The sequence below is a fragment of the Balaenoptera physalus genome (genome assembly GCF_965194825.1).
Source record: "Balaenoptera physalus genome assembly, chromosome: 1".
NCBI classification, from domain to species: domain Eukaryota; kingdom Metazoa; phylum Chordata; class Mammalia; order Artiodactyla; family Balaenopteridae; genus Balaenoptera; species Balaenoptera physalus.
The window spans coordinates 55,793,464-55,811,176 of NC_138882.1; the positions used below are offsets into that span (position 1 = coordinate 55,793,464).

A 17,713-nucleotide genomic window follows, 5' to 3' on the forward strand; every position below is an offset into this window, starting at 1 on the left:
ATTATTATAAAAAAAAATCATAATAAGGTCATAGACACCCCAAAACACACCACTGGACATGGCCCTGCCCACCAGAAAGACAAGATCCAACCTCATCCACCAGAACACAGGCACAAGTCCCCTCCATAAGGAAGCCTACCCAACCCACTGAATCCACTGGGGGCAGACACCAAAAACAATGGGAACTACGAGCCTGCAGCATGCAAAAAGGAGACGCCAAACACAGTCAGTTAAGCAAAATGAGAACACAGAGAAATATGAAGCAGATGAAGGAGCAAGATAAAAACCCACCAGACCAAACAAATGAAGAGGAAATAGGCAGTCTCCCTGAAAAAGAATTCAGAGTAATGAGAGTAAAGATGATCCAAAATCTTGGAAAGAGAATGTAGAAAATACAAGAAACATTTAACAAGGACCTAGAAGAACTAAAGAGCAAACAATGACGAACAGCACAATAAATGAAATTTAAAATTCTCTAGAAGGAATCAATAGCAGAATAACTGAGGCAGAAGAAAGGATAAGTGACCTGGAAGATAAAATAGTGGAAATAACTACCACAGAACAGAATAAAGAAAAAAGAAAGAAAAGAATGGAGGACAGTCACAGAGACCTCTGAGACAACATTATATAACCAACATTTAAATTATAGGGGTCCCAGAAAAAGAATAGAAAAAGAAAGGGACTGACAAAATATTTGAAGAGATTATAGTTGAAAACTTCCCTATTATGGGAAAAGAAATAGTCAATCAAGTCCAGGAAGCACAGAGAGGCCCATACAGGATAAATCCAGGGAGAAACACACCAAGACACATATTAATCAAACTATCAAAAATTAAATACACGGAAAAAATATTAAAAGAAGCAAGGGAAAAGCAACAAATAACATACAAGGGAAACCCCATAAGGTTAACCACTGATCTTTCAGCAGAAACTATGCAAGCCAGAAGGCAGTGGCAGGACATATTTAAAGTGATGAAAGGGAAAAACCTACAACCAAGATTACCCTACCCAGCAAGGACCTCATTCAGATTTAATGGAAAAATTAAAACTTTTAGAGATAAGCAAAAACTAAGAGAATTCAGCACCACCAAACCAGCTTTATAACAAATGCTAAAGGAACATCTCTAGGCAGGAAACAAAAGAGAAGGAAAAGACCTACAATAACAAACCCAAAACAATTAAGAAAACGGTAATAGGAACATACAAATCAATAATTACCTTAAATGTAAATGGTTTAAATGCAATCAGAGAAGAAAAAGAAATAAAAGGAATCCAAATTGGAAAAGAACTAAAACTGTCACTGTTTGCAGATGACATGATACTATACATAGAGAATCCTAAAGATGCTACCAGAAACCTACTAGAGCTAATCAATGAATTTGGTAAAGTAGAAGGATACAAAAGTAATGCACAGGAATCTCTCACATTCCTATACACTAAAATGAAAAATCTGAAAGAGAAATTAAGGAAACACTCTCATTTACCATTGCAACAAAAAGAATAAAATACCTAGAAATAAACCTACATAAGGAGACAAAAGAGCTGTATGAAGAAAACTATAAGACACTGATAAAAGAAATTAAAGATGATACAAACAGATGGAGAGATATATACCATGTTCTTTGACTGGAAGAATCAACACTGTGAAAACAACTATACTACCCAAAGCAATCTACAGATTCCATGCAATCCCTACAAACTACCAATGGCATTTGTCACAGAACTAGAACAAAAAATTTCACAATTTGTATGGAAACACAAAAGACCCCAAATAGCCAAAGCAATCTTGAGAAAGGAAAACACAGCTGGAGGAATCAGGCCCCGTGATTTCAGACTATACTACAAAGCTACAGTAATCAAGACAGTACGGTATTGGCACAAAAACAGAAATATAGATCAATGGAACAGGATAGAAAGTCCAGAGATAACCCACGCACATATAGTCACCTTATCTTTGATAAAGGAGGCAAGAATATACAATGAAGAAACAACAGCCTCTTCAATAAGTGGTGCTAGGAAAACTGGACAGCTACATGTAAAAAAATGAAATTAGAACACTTCCTAACACCGTACCAAAAATAAAATGGATTAAAGACCTAAATGTAAGGCCAACAATATAAAACTCTTAGAGGAAAACTTAGGCAGAACACTCTATGACATAAATCATAGCAAGATCCTTTTTGACCCAGCTCCTAGAGAAATGGAAATAAAAACAAAAATAAACAAATGGGACCTAATGAAACTTAAAAGCTTTTGCACAGCAAAGGAAACCATAAACAAGACAAAAATACAACCCTCAGAATGGGAGAAAATATTTGCAAATGAAGCAACTGACAAAGGATTAACCTCCAAAATTTACAAGCCACTCATGCAACTCAATAACAAAAAAACAAACAGCCCAATCAAAAAATGGGCAGAAGACCTAAACAGACATTTCTACAAAGAAGATATATAGATTGCCAACAAACACATGAAGGGATGCTCAACATCACTAATCATTAGAGAAATTCAAATCAAAACAACAATGAGGTATCACCTCACACCAGTCAGAATGGCCATCATCAAAAAATCTACAAACGATAAATGCTGGAGAGGGTGTGGAGAAAAGGGAAGCCTCTTGCACTGTTGGTGAGAATGTAAATTGATACAGCCACTATGGAGAACAGTATGGATGTTCCTTAGAAAGCTAAAAATAGAACTACCATACGACCCAGCAATCCCACTACTGGGCATATACCCTGAAAAAACCATAATTCAAAAAGAGTAATAATGTACCACAATGTTCATTGCAGCACTATTCATAATAGCCAGGACATGGAAGCAACCTAAGTGTCCATCGATAGATGAATGAATAAAGAAGATGTGGCACATATATACAATGGAATATTACTCAGCCGTAAAAGGAAACAAAATTGAGTTATTTATTGTGAGGTGGATGGACCTAGCGTCTGTCATACAGAGTGAAGTTAAGTCAGAAAGAGAAAAACAAATACTGTATGCTAACACATATATATGGAATTGAAAAAAATAGTTCTGATTAACCTAGGGGCAGGACAGGAATAAAGATGCAGACATGGAGAATGTACTTGAGGACACTGGGAGGGGGAAGGATAAGCTGGGATGAAGTGAGAGAGTGGCATGGACATATATACACTACCAAATGTAAAATAGATAGCTAGTGGGAAGCAGCCACATAGCACAGGGAGATCAGCTCGGTGCTTTATGTACACCTAGAGGGCTGGGATAGGGAGGGTGGGAGGCAGACAGAAGAGGGACGGGATATGGGGATATACGTATACGTATAGCTGACTGACTTTTGTTATAAAGCAGAAACTAACACATCATTGTAAAGCAATTATACTCCAATAAAGATGTTAAAAAAAAATACTAGGCAAATTAAAAAACAAACAAAAAAATCCCATTGGAGAGGATATTTCCCACTGATAAGAAGCCTCCAGTTGGGAGATATGTGAACGACCCACAAAAGTGATATCTAAGGGAAAGATTTAAATGTGTGTTCCTGACACACAGAGGGCCCTCATGCCATGATACAAACACATGAGCAAAGGAAGATTGTGGCCTTTTCTCTGATCACTCTTCTCCTGAGTCCAGCCCGAGAAGGGGGCAGAAATAGGATTTAGAGAGTTGGAAAGAGGCAGAGAAGAAAAATAAAAGTAGAAGAGGACAAAGAGTGAAGAAAGCAATCTCAGCCTGCTTCACCCCAAGCTTCTGTACCTTAGTGAGTCTCCAGCCGATATATGGGCCCAGCAGGGGGTACTCCAATTGGGTGAGAAATTGGAGCTTCAATATCCGACTGCCTGTACTTTCTACATACTTTATAAGCCAGGTTTTTCATTAATGCCTTAGAATGATGGAAAAAATAAGGATATGCCCAGGAGTCATCCAGTGGTTGGGAAGAACAATTCCACAAGGTGTATAATGGGGCAGTGGTGAGAGAGAATAAAGTCTCTTTTTGCCTTCCCCTTTCTCATTCCAGCTTGTTCAGTAAACTGATAATAGTTTACATTTGTTTCTATCTTAAAACTCTGTGGAAGGTTGGGGAGAAGATGGCGGAAGAGTAAGACGCGGAGATCACCTTCCTTCCCACAGATACAGTAGAAATACATCTACACGTGGAACTGCTCCTACAGAACACCCACTGAACGCTGGCAGAAAACGTCAGACCTCCCAAAAGGCAAGAAACTCCCCCCGTACTTCGGTAGGGCAAAAGAAAAAAGAAATAACAGAGACAAAAGAATAGGGACGGCACCTGCACCAGTGGGAGGGAGCTGTGAAGGAGGAAAGATTTCCACGCACTAGGAAGGAATTTCGCGGGCAGAGACTGCGGGTGGCAGAGGGGGGAAGCTTCGGAGCCATGGAGGAGAGCGCAGCAACAGGGGTGCGGAGGGCAAAGCGGAGAGATTCCCGCACGGAGGCTCGGCGCCGAGCAGCACACACCAGCCTGAGAGGCTCGTCTGCTCACCCGCCGGGGCGGGCGGGGCTGGGAGCTGAGGCTCGGGCTTCGGTCAGATCCCAGGGAGAGGGCTGGGGTTGTCGGCGTGAACACAGCCTGAAGGAGTTAGCGCACCACAGCTGGCTGGGAGGGAGACCGGGAAAAAATCTGCAGCTGCCGAAGAGGCAAGAGACTTTTTCTTGCTTCTTTGTTTCGCGGCACACAAGGAGAGGGGATTCAGAGCGCCGCCTAAACGAACTCCAGAGACTGGCGCGAGCCGCGGCTATCAGCGCGGACCCCAGAGGCGGGCGCGAGCCACGGCTAACAGCGCAAAATCCAGAGACAGGCGCGAGCCGCGGTTATCAGCGCGGACCCCAGAGACGGGCGTGAGACGCTGGGGCTGCTGCTGCCGCCTCCAAAAATCCCGTGTGCGAGCACAGGTCACTCTCCACACCGCCCCTCCCAGGAGCCTGTGCAACCTGCCACTGCCAGGGTCCCGTGATCCAGGGACAACTTACCCGGGAGAACGCACTGCGCGCCTCAGGCTGCTGCAATGTCACGCGGGCCTCTGACGCCGCAGGCTCGCCCCGCCTCCTCTATACCCCTCCCTCCCCGCGGCCTGGGTGAGCCAGAGCCCCCGAAGCAGCTGCTCCTTTAACCCCGTCCTGTCTGGGCGGGGAACAGACACCCTCAGGTGACCTACATGCAGAGGCGGGTCCAAATCCAAAGCTGAACCCCGGGAGCTGTGCGAACAGAGAAGAGAAGGGGAAATCTCTCCCAGTAGCATCAGAAGCAGTGGATTAAAACTCCACAAACAACTTGATGTGCCTGCATCTGTTGAATACCTGAATAGACAACGAATCATCCCAAATTCAGGAGGTGGACTTTGGGAGCAGGATATATTAATATTTCCCCTTTTCCTTTTTTTGTGAGTGTATATGTATATGCTTCTGGGTGAGATTTTGTCTGTATAGCTTTGCTTTATAATAGCTTTATTTTACTTCACTATATTATAGCCTCTTTCTTTCTTTCTTTCTATTTTTTCTCCCTTTTACTCTAAGCCGTGTGGACGAAAGGCTCTTGGTGCTCCAGCCAGGCATCAGGGCCGTACCTCTGAGGTGGGAGAGCCAACTTCAGGACACTGGTCCACAAGAGACCTCCCAGCTCCACGTAATACCAAATGGCAAAAATCTCTCAGAGATCTCCATCTCAACATCAAGACCCAGCATCACTCAATGACCAGCAAGCTACAGTGCTGAACACCCTATGCCAAACAACTAGCAAGACAGGAACACAGCCCCATCCATTAGCAGAGAGGCTGCCTAAAATCATAATAAGGCCACAGACACCCCAAAATACACCACCAGACGTGGACGTGCCCACCAGAAAGACAAGATCCAGCCTCATCCACCAGAGCTCAGGCACTGGTTCCCTCCACCAGGAAGCCTTCACAACCCGCTGAACCAACCTTAGCCACTGGGGACAGATACCAAAAACAACGGGAACTATGAACCTGCAGCCTGTGAAAAGGAGACCCCAAATACAGTAAGATAAGCAAAATGAGACGACAGAAAAACACACAGCAGATGAAGGAACAGGGTCAAAACACACCAGACTTAACAAATGAAGAGGAAATAGGTAGTCTACCTGAAAAAGAATTCAGAATAATGATAGTAAGGATGATCCAAAATCTGGGAAATAGAATAGACAAAATGCAAGAAACATTTAACAAGGACGTAGAAGAACTAAAGAGGAACCAAGCAACAATGAAAAACACAATAAATGAAATTAAAAATACTCTAGATGGGATCAATAGCAGAATAACTGAGGCAGAAGAAAGGATAAGTGACCTGGAAGATAAAATGGTGGAAATAACTACTGCAGAGCAGGATAAAGAAAAAAGAATGAAAAGAACTGAGGACAGTCTCAGAGACCTCTGGGACAACATTAAACGCACCAACATTCGAATTATAGGGGTCCCAGAAGAAGAAGAGAAAAAGAAAGGGACTGAGAAAATATTTGAAGAGATTATAGTTGAAAACTTCCCTAATATGGGAAAGGAAATAGTTAACCAAGTCCTGGAAGCACAGAGAGTCCCATACAGGATAAACCCAAGGAGAAACACGCCAAGACACATATTAATCAAACTGTCAAAAATTAAATATAAGGAAAACATATTAAAAGCAGCAAGGGAAAAAAAACAAATAACACACAAGGGAATCCCCATAAGGTTAACATCTGATCTTTCAGCAGAAACTCTGCAAGCTAGAAGGGAGTGGCAGGATATACTTAAACTGATGAAGTAGAAAAACCTACAACCAAGATTACTCTACCCAGCAAGGATCTCATTCAGATTTGATGGAGAAATTAAAACCTTTACAGACAATCAAAAGCTGAGAGAGTTCAGCACCACCAAACCAGCTTTACAACAAATGCTAAAGGAACTTCTCTAGGCAAGAAACACAAGAGAAGGAAAACACCTACAATAACAAACCCAAAACATTTAAGAAAATGGGAATAGGAACATACATATCGATAATTACCTTGAATGTAAATGGATTAAATGCTCCCACCAAAAGACACAGGCTGGCTGAATGGATATAATAACAAGACCCATATATATGCTGTCTACAAGAGACCCACTTCAGACCTAGAGACACATACAGACTGAAAGTGAGGGGATGGAAAAAGATATTCCATGCAAATGGAAATCAAAAGAAAGCTGGAGTAGCAATTCTCATATCAGACAAAATAGACTTTAAAATAAAGACTATTACAAGAGACAAAGAAGGACACTATATAATGATCAAGGGATTGATCCAAGAGGAAGGTATTACAATTGTAAATATTTATGCACCCAACATAGGAGCACCTCAATACATAAGGCAAATACTAACAGCCATAAAAGGGGAAATCGACAGCAACACAATCATAGTAGGGGACTTTAACACCCCACTTTCACCAATGGACAGATCATCCAAAATGAAAATAAATAAGGAAACACAAGCTTTAAATGATACATTAAACAAGATGGACTTAATTGATATTTATAGGACATTCCACCCAAAAACAACAGAATACACATTTTTCTCAAGTGCTCATGGAACATTCTCCAGGATAGATCATATCTTGGGTCACAAATCAAGCCTTGGTAAATTTAAGAAAATTGAAATCGTATCAAGTATCTTTTCCGACCACAACGCTATGAGACTAGACATCAATTACAGGAAAAGATCTGTAAAAAATACAAACACATGGAGGCTACACAATACACTACTTAATAACGAAGTGATCACTGAAGAAATCAAAGGGGAAATCAAAAAATACCTAGAAACAAATGACAATGGAGATACGACGACCCAAAACCTATGGGACGCAGCAAAGGCAGTGCTAAGAGGGAAGTTTATAGCAATACAAGCCTACCTCAAGAAACAGGAAACATCTCGAATAAACAACCTAACCTTGCACCTAAAGCAATTAGAGAAAGAAGAACAAAAAACCCCCAAAGCCAGCAGAAGGAAAGAAATCATAAAGATTAGGTCAGAAATAAATGAAAAAGAAATGAAGGAAACAATAGCAAAAATCAATGAAACTAAAAGCTGGTTCTTTGAGAAGATAAACAAAATTGATAAACCATTAGCCAGACTCATCAAGAGAAAAAGGGAGAAGACTCAAATCAATAGAATTAGAAATGAAAAAGGAGAAGTAACCACTGACACTGCAGAAATACAAAAGATAATGAGAGATTACTACAAGCAACTCTATGCCAATAAAATGGACAACCTGGAAGAAATGGACAGATTCTTAGAAATGCACAAACTGCCGAGACTGAACCAGGAAGAAATAGAAAATATGAACAGACCAATCACAAGCACTGAAATTGAAACTGTGATTAAAAACCTTCCAACAAACAAAAGCCCAGGACCAGATGGCTTCACAGGTGAATTCTATCAAACATTTAGAGAAGAGCTGACACCTATCCTTCTCAAACTCTTCCAAAATATTGCAGAGGGAGGAACACTCCCAAACACATTCTAAGAGGCCACCATCATCCTGATACCAAAACCAGACAAAGATGTCACAAAGAAAGAAAACTACAGGCCAATATCACTGATGAACATAGATGCAAAAATCCTCAACAAAATACTAGCAAACAGAATCCAACAGCACATTAAAAGGATCATACACCATGATCAAGTGGGGTTCCCAGGAATGCAAGGATTCTTCAACATACGCAAATCAATCAATGTGATACACCATATTAACAAATTGAAGGAGAAAAACCATATGATCATCTCAATAGATGCAGAGAAAGCTTTCAACAAAATTCAACACCCATTTATGATAAAAACCCTCCAGCAAGTAGGCATAGAGGGAACTTCCCTCAACATAATAAAGGCCATATATGACAAACCCACAGCCAACATTGTCCTCAATGGTGAAAAACTGAAACCATTTCCACTAAGATCAGGAACAAGACAAGGTTGCCCACTCTCACCACTATTATTCAACATAGTTTTGGAAGTGTTAGCCACAGCAATCAGAGAAGACAAAGAAATAAAAGGAATCCAAATCGGAAAAGAAGAAGTAAAGCTGTCACTATTTGCAGATGACATGATACTATACATAGAGAATCCTAAAGATGCTACCAGAAAACTCCTAGAGCTAATCAATGAATTTGGTAAAGTAGTAGGATACAAAATTAATGCACAGAAATCTCTTGCATTTCTATACACTAATGACGAAAAATCTGAAAGTGAAATTAAGAAAACACTCCCGTTTACCATTGCAACAAAAAGAATAAAATATCTAGGAATAAACCTACCTAAGGAGACAAAAGACCTGTATGCAGAAAATTATAAGACACTGATGAAAGAAATTAAAGATGATACAAATAGATGGAGAGATATACCATGTTCCTGGATTGGAAGAATCAACATTGTGAAAATGACTCTACTACCCAAAGCAATCTACAGATTCAATGCAATTCCTATCAAACTACCAATGGCATTTTTCACAGAACTAGAACAAAATATTTCACAATTTGTATGGAAACACAAAAGACCCCGAATAGACAAAGCAATCTTGAGAACGAAAAATGGAGCTGGGGGAATCAGGCTCCCTGACTTCAGACTATATTACAAAGCTTCAGTAATCAAGACAGTTTGGTACTGGCACAAAAACAGAAATATAGATCAATGGAACAGGATAGAAAGCCCAGAGATAAACCCCCACACATATGGTCACCTTATCTTTGATAAAGGAGGCAAGCATATACAGTGGAGAAAAGACAGCCTCTTCAATAAGTGGTGCTGGGAAAATTGGACAGGTACATGTAAAAGTATGAAATTAGAACACTCCCTGACACCATGCACAAAAATAAACTCAAAATGGATTAAAGACCTAAGTGTAAGGGCAGACACTATCAAACTCTTAGAGGAAAACATAGGCACAACACTCTATGACATACATCACAGCAAGATTCTTTTTGACCCAGCTCCCAGAGAAATGGAAATAAGAACACAAATAAACAAATGGGACCTAATGAAACTTAAAAGCTTTTGCACAGCAAAGGAAATCATAAACAAGACCAAAAGACAACCATCAGAATGGGAGAAAATATTTGCAAATGAAGCAACTGACAAAGGATTAATCTCCAAGATTTACAAGCAGCTCATGCAGCTCAATAACAAAAAAACGAACAACCCAATCCAAAAATGGGCAGAAGGGGGCTTCCCTGGTGGCGCAGTGGTTGGGAATCTGCCTGCCAATGCTGGGGACACGGGTTCGAGCCCTGGGCTGGGAGGATCCCACATGCCGCGGAGCAACTAGGCCCGTGAGCCACAATTCCTGAGCCTGCGCGTCTGGAGCCTGTGCTCCACAACAAGAGAGGCCGCGATAGTGAGAGGCCCGCGCACCGCAATGAAGAGTGGCCCCCACTTGCCGCAACTAGAGAAAGCCCTCGCACAGAAACGAAGACCCAACAAGCCATAAATAAATAAATAAGTAAATAATTAAAAAAAAAAAAAAAAAATGGGCAGAAGACCTAAATAGACATTTCTCCAAAGAAGATATACAGATGGCTTACAGACACATGAAAGAATGCTCAACATCATTAATCATTAGAGAAATGCAAATCAAAACTACAATGAGATATCATCTCACACCGGTCAGAATAGCCATCATCAAAAAATCTAGAAACAATAAATGCTGGAGAGGGTGTGGAGGAAAGGGAACACTCTTGCACTGTTGGTGGGAATGTAAATTGATACAGCCACTATGGAGAACAATATGGAGGTTCCTTAAAAAACTAAAAATAGAACTACAATACGACCCAGCAATCCCACTACTGGGCATATACCCTGAGAAAACCATAGGTCAAAAAGAGTCATGTACCAAAATGTTCATTGCAGCTCTATTTACAATAGCCAGGATATGGAAGCAACCTAAATGTCCATCGACAGATGAATGGATAAAGAAGATGTGGCACATATATACAATGGAATATTACTCAGCCATAAAAAGAAATGAAATGGAGGTATTTGTAATGAGGTGGATGGAGTTAGAGTCTGTCATACAGAGTGAAGTAAGTCAGAAAGAGAAAAACAAATACAGTATGCTAACACATATATATGGAATCTAAGGGAAAAAAAAAAAAAAAGGCCATGAAGAACCTAGTGGCAAGACGGGAATAAAGACACAGACCTACCAGAGAATGGACTTGAGGATATGGGGAGGGGGTGGGGTGAGATGTGACAGGGTAAGAGCGTGTCATGGACATATATACACTACCAAATGTAAAATAGATAGCTAGTGGGAAGCAGCCGCATAGCACAGGGAGATCAGCTTGGTGCTTTGTGACCACCTAGAGGGGTGGGATGGGGAGGGTGGGAGGGAGGGAGATGCAAGAGGGAAGAGAAATCGGAACATATTGTATATGTATAACTGATTCACTTTGTTATAAAGCAGAAGCTAACACACCATTGTAAGGCAATTATACTTCAATAAAGATGTTTAAAAAAAAAAAAGTGAGTTAAAAAAAAAAAAAAACTCTGTGATGTTTACACTCTTGCAGTCCAAATAAAACCTGGGTATGACAATTTATAAGCACTGCCATATTTCCTGTTCTATCGTGTTTTAGACCAGGTTTGCACATTGAAAAGCATCCCAACCCTAGAAGGTAGCAAAAATGAATGATGCAGGCCAAGAGCAACACAGCGGAGAAGAATGAAGACTGGAGAATGCATGGCTTCTAAACATTTTAGAAACCCTCTGTCAGTCAAACGACCTAAACAAGGAGACCACTCGTTGATGACTTTTATGTTAGGTATTAGATACAATTCTTCCCCTACCCTGGACATTGCAAGCCTACATTGAAATGAGGGTGGCCACGGGATGGGCACAGGGGACAAGGCAATGTCACATGAACCCACCTCACATTCAGATGTACTAAACTAATGTCATTTTCTAGGTAAGTGTAGAAATATTTTGGGATTTTCCAAATCTATAATTTATAATTTCTTGTTTACATTCTTAGTACAAATAAGAAAGCATCAACATGTCATCTTCACATTAGTAAGAGGATAGATGAGGGAAGAAACAGAAAGTGTGCTTCACAAAACTCCTTTTCCCATCCTCTGCCAGGTCCTGGTAATGAACACCAACACCAGCCATTTTCTTTAGTAAGGAAGCCACTTTTTAAAAGGTTTCTGTTCAACTCGTTAAATATTTACTGAATGCCTACTATGTGCAAGCAAATAATAGGAGGTCAGTTTTGACCAGAAGGATCTGAACTCGCTAGTGTATAATTTTGTCATCTGGAATTATGCCTAAGTAACAATATGATAGCCTAAAGCAAAATACCCTGCCAGCAAAATAAGAGCTTCCTCAACCCAAAACAAAACATATGAGAAAAATAGAAAAACAGGATTTCAGAATGAGAATAGTCCTATGCTAGGGAAAAAGAAATGTAATTTTATTTCATTAAATGTCTGCTTTCAAAATGATTCTCTAAAAATGAACCCAGGATTTGTTATTTTACATGGCATCTGAAAATACCACAGAATCTTGGGTGTTGGAAGGGTCCTCAAAGGCCATCCCTATCACACTCCCACGTGGGGCAAGTGTTCTCCTAAGAGCCGGGCCCTCTCCACGTTCTTCATCCCACCTAAGCTTGGCCACTCATGATGATTATAACCAGGTTCTGGTGCTCTCAGTTGTCCCAGACCATATGCAACTCAGTGGTGGGATCTAGAAAGATCTGTGGTGCTGGGCAAAGGTCAAGGTTCTGGTTTTACAAGACACATGGACGTGAGTTTGAGAGTTGGTCTATAACAGGAAGTTACCACGGTTATAATTACCATGGTTATAACTTCCCACAAGGGTGGAAGGACTTGAGAACTGAGACCATCATAGAGGTGTGCTGGTGGTGAGGTCTGACAGCAAAAATTAGAATCTACCTGGAGGGTAGAGTCCTGAAATAGACAAGAAAAATATTCCTGAGACCTGAGAACAAGGCAAGGACCCAGCATTAGGGAAGAGTCTCCAAGGGCACAGTAATGTATCTAAAAAGACTGCCCAGAGGCCAAGCCTTGAACGACCAATAAATGTCTCTCTGTCCCTTCTTCAGCATCAGTCCTGGCATGGGTGATCTTTGCCTGCTGGTAAAGTTAAGTTGTTTTCATCATCCAGAGGAGGAGAGAGATGGAACAGTAAGGTCTCCACAGGTGACTGTGAGATTCCTTCCATGGTAGGGAAAAATCTGATTTTCATGGAATTTTCCTTAAATGGAGTGACTTTTTCTTCACATACTTTCTTCTGTTGATTTTCATTATTCTACCCTCTCCAGGTGTGTCTCTTATCTCATCAGCCACCTCTTGTACTGACTCCGCCTTCTCTAACTGAGCTCTAAATATTGAAAGCCTCCAAAGCTCAGTTTGGGGGCCTCTTTTATTTCCTTCTATCCCTAGTCCCATGGCTCATGTCCCATCTATGTGTTGATGACTTCCAATCTTTGTTTCTCCAGCCATGACCTCTCTTGTGAGCTCCAGACTCATGTATCTAACTTCCTATATGATATATCCACTTGAGCGTCAAATTGGGATTTTAACAGAATATATCCAAACCATAACTCTTAACCCTGTTTACTGTCCACAAGTTGCTCCTCCCAGTATTTCCCCATCTTAATAAAGGGCAGTACCATCCAACTGAGTATTTTAGCAAAAAACCCAAGAGTCATCCTTAATTATCCCTTTTCTTCACTGACACCTCTCCCCAACATTTAATTCATCAGCAGCTCCTGCCATTTCTATTTTTAAATGTTTCTGGAATCCATCCATTTTTCTCTTTCTACAGTATTACCACCTTGCTTCAAGCTACTGTCTTTTGTCCCCTGGAATTCTGCTATAGCATCAATGCTCCCACACTCCATTCTATGCCTAATGATCATGTAAAATATAATTTCAATCATTTTACTTCCTGAACAAATCCTGCCCCAAACTTACACAATAGTCTCCCATCACACTTGGAAAAAAAAAAAAACCCAAAGAGACTCTGTATGGGTTTTCTCTGTCTACCTATCTGAGTTCATCTGATACCCCATTCCCCATTCACCTTCCTTCAGCCACACTGGCCTACCTTCTTGTCCTCAAGAGCCCAGGCTCAACCCTGAGTTTTAGCCTTTCTCTTGATGTTCACCTTGCCCAGAAAGCTCTTTCTAAGACTGGCTTCTTGTCATTCTGATCTCAGCATGTCACTTCCTTGGAAGGTCTTCCCCAGCAGCCAATCTAAGGAGTGTGTCCCCCACCGTGTGCTCCCCGGCTTGGCCACACTCTCTCTTTGTACGTACTCCTTTCCTCATAGTTCTTACCTGTATCTAAAGCCATTTATCTTGTTGATTATCTGTCTCCTTATCACTAGAATATGGACTTCAGGAGAAAAGGGACTTTATCTATCATGTTTCTCATTAGATCCCTGTACCTGTACCTAGAAACAGTGTCTACTAAATGTAGGTCCTTAATAATTATTTACCTAGTAAATGTTAACCCTACCTGGGTGTAGCTTCCATTCATTGATCTGCTGGAGATATGTTCAATAAATCAATTGTTTCTTCTATGTGATGGTCCTTTAAATATTTGGAGGATGCCTTTATTATGTATGCACATATCTGTGTGAGTGTGTGTCTGTGCGTGTGTGTGTTTCTCCTGGATGAATAACTGCAAGTATTTAAATCAATTCTCATATGAACTGATTTCTAGATAGTTCACTATCCAGGTCACCTTCCCTTGGGTAAACTTCAAGAGAAGATTCTCCAAAGTTAATTCCAATGGTGTCTAAAAATAAACTGAATGACACCAAAAATAGGTAGTGGGGAAAAAAAGTGCTTTCAGGCTGGGATTAACAGCCAACTCCTGTCCTGATCTAAAGTATTTTTTTCTGTACTGCAGAATCTAAGGCATAGAAAATCTTAAAAGATTTTCTTTACTCTTCTTTCCTGTAGCAAATAGCTCTACCCTATGGCCCCCCAGCTGTCTTAAACTCGTAATTTTTACTTCCTTACTACTTCCCAAGCTCTGATCTAAGGAGAATTAGAAGACAAGTTCTCTGCTTGTATTTCCAGCCCTAGCCTCTCCTCTGAACTTTAGACTTGTACATCTAATATCCTGTTTGGCATCTCCCTCAGTCATCTGATAGGTGCCTCAAATTCAACATGTGTCCCAATGTGGACTTCTCTTCCCCTGCCCTAATCTTCTCTTCTCTTCTCTTTCCAGTGCCTGTAAATGATACCACCATCCACCCTATCATCCAAGCACCAAATTTCAGTCATTAGACTCCCTCTTCTTCCCCAATAGTCACACCCAATCAATTTCCAACTCTGAAATTTTACCCTTTCCTTCACCTTTAGTGTCACATCCTAGCTCACACCTTCAAAGTCTCTCAGCTGTAGCCTCCTGAACTGGGCTCCCCATTTTCCCAGCCCTTGCCTTGCTCCATTTAATCTTGTTCCCTAAGTTGCAGTCCCAGTGACTTTCAGTGCAGCTCCCTTATGAGGGGACGTAAGTTTCTTACCATGGTACTCAAACCTTTTTAAGCCTGACCTGTCTACCTTTCCAGCGGCATCCACCATGTCCTGACTTGCACTTAATTCTAAAAAACTAAACTAGGAATTCCTCCTCAAACACCGCATACTTCTATCCTCCATGGCTTGTCTTCTCCCTCTACCTGGGCTTCCCTTCAAACCTTTCTTCACCTGAACAAACTTCAAGGCTTAGAAGAGCAGCTGCTTCTTTAGGGAGCCTTTCAAACCCTCTGCCTGGGCTATGCACTGCCCTTTACTGCTAGGATAGTGCACTGTGTACTTCTCTGCCTAACTTCCCAACATTAGTTATTGAAATTGTACGTCTTTGCACCCCTCACAAGGTTGAAAACTCCTTCAAGGCAGGAAATGTCTATTAATTATCTTAGTACCTACTCCCTGGACCCAGCTAAACAGGTAGCACATAGTAGGTGTTCCACAAACGTTTGCTGATCTGAAAGATCCTTTAAGAGGGGGAAACTTTAAGAGTTCTAGATACGGCGCCCTTAGACCTAAGATAACATCAGGATACCCCTACCTTACAAAATGAAAGTGTTTGTAGTTCTCCATCATTCATAGTTCCTGATATTTCAAACCTTGTATTCTAAAACACTTCTAATATGATTTCTCATGCCACGAAAGCAGGATTCAGAGGACTTAGCATATAGTTATAGCACAAACCACTCTATCTTTTACCTTTTTATCTGTGGCTACACCCATATAAAATAAGAGGATGGTAAGATATGTGTCTAAGGTCAAAGCGATGAAACTTCACATGATCTAACTGTGGATAGTGATTAGACAACAGAGACTCCAGTGTTCTCTTGTTATTTATGCAACATGTCTTAGTGTCTGCTCCCATGTTTCCATCTGGAAGACAAGGCTTAGTACTCATTTATCTTTGAGATTCTGAGAGTCTCTATCACAGTGTACCACACAGAGAATGACCTCCATAAATGCATACTGAATTGAACTGAGGCTGCAAAGCGGGACGAAGTTACTTTGAGGTACCATTTTCATTGACATCAGTCATGGGAAAAAATGGAGAGACCCTTTCCTTCTCTTTACAGTGAATTTCCTTCTCAAATGCCTCTTTAAAAGCCAGGTGAAGATAATTGCAAGTCAGCTGGAAGTGCTGCCAAGGTATGACCTACGGGAAATCCTGGAAGACAACTGGTATTGTGCTCAGCTGCTAACACGCAATGTCTAACTGGTGCAAAGTAAAGAATCAATTTGAAATTAAGATGAGGAATGGCATCAAGCACTTACAGACATAGTGAACGGCTTTGCCGCCAGGCCCTGGGAGAGATAAGAACACCTCTCTTCCCTTCTCAGCTTCCCCTTGTGCTGTCAGACTACAGCTGGTCAAACCCTGAGATGCTCTAAAATACTCCGTAAGTAAAGTATAGCATCTCTGCCACCTTTTGAATTCAACAATATCAATCTTCCCCAACATTCATTCATTTCATCAAAAGTCATCCATCAGGCGGAGTCAAGATGGCGGACTAGGAGGACGTGGAATTCGCGTCTCCTCACAACTAGCGCACGTACCAGGCACCGGTGGGGGATGACAGACACCTAAGCGGATGGCAGGAGCCCCAGGTAGGACGTGGGGCATGGGGGGAGTGAAGGGGGAGGAGAAGGGGAGGCGGACGGGACTGGTGCCCCTGAGGGGCGGCTGGGGGAGGGGAACGGATCCCACGCCCGAAGGGGCAAATTGGGGGACCACTGGGAGGGCAGAGAATCAAAAGGGAGCATGGCCAGGTTTCCCCTGCCCACTTGGGCCCCAAGGAACCTGCTGAGATCCCGGGCTTGACCCTCTGCCCACCTAGGCCCCCTCCAGCCGCGCAGGTCCTGAGGGAGTGGGAGGGAGGGAAGGGGGAGCAAAAGTAAAGGCCGGACCTCCGGGACCCGGACCCCTGAGGGGTGGCTGGGGGAGGGGAGGAGTTCCTACACCCAGCGGGACCCACCCACGGTTAGGGGTCAAGCGGCGACACGGGAGACCCTGGGGGAGACGGTGGGGGAGGGGCGCGGAGGAACGGAAGGGAACGCGGCCAGCGCTTTCCCTGTCCACACAGGCACCGGGGAGCCTGTTGTGCTCCCACGCCTAATCCTCTGCCCTCGGAGCCTCCCTCCTGCGGCGCAGAACCCAAGCCCCGCACCTACACCCCCACCCAGGGCCCTAC

At 42.0% G+C, this 17,713-nt stretch overlaps 1 long non-coding RNA gene across 1 annotated transcript in view; it reads right to left on the reverse strand.

Moving 5' to 3' along the window:
* The window catches only part of LOC309661078, a 168,429-nt gene that overhangs the window by 114,145 nt on the left and 36,571 nt on the right, over positions 1-17,713 (reverse strand). The window lies entirely within an intron of this gene.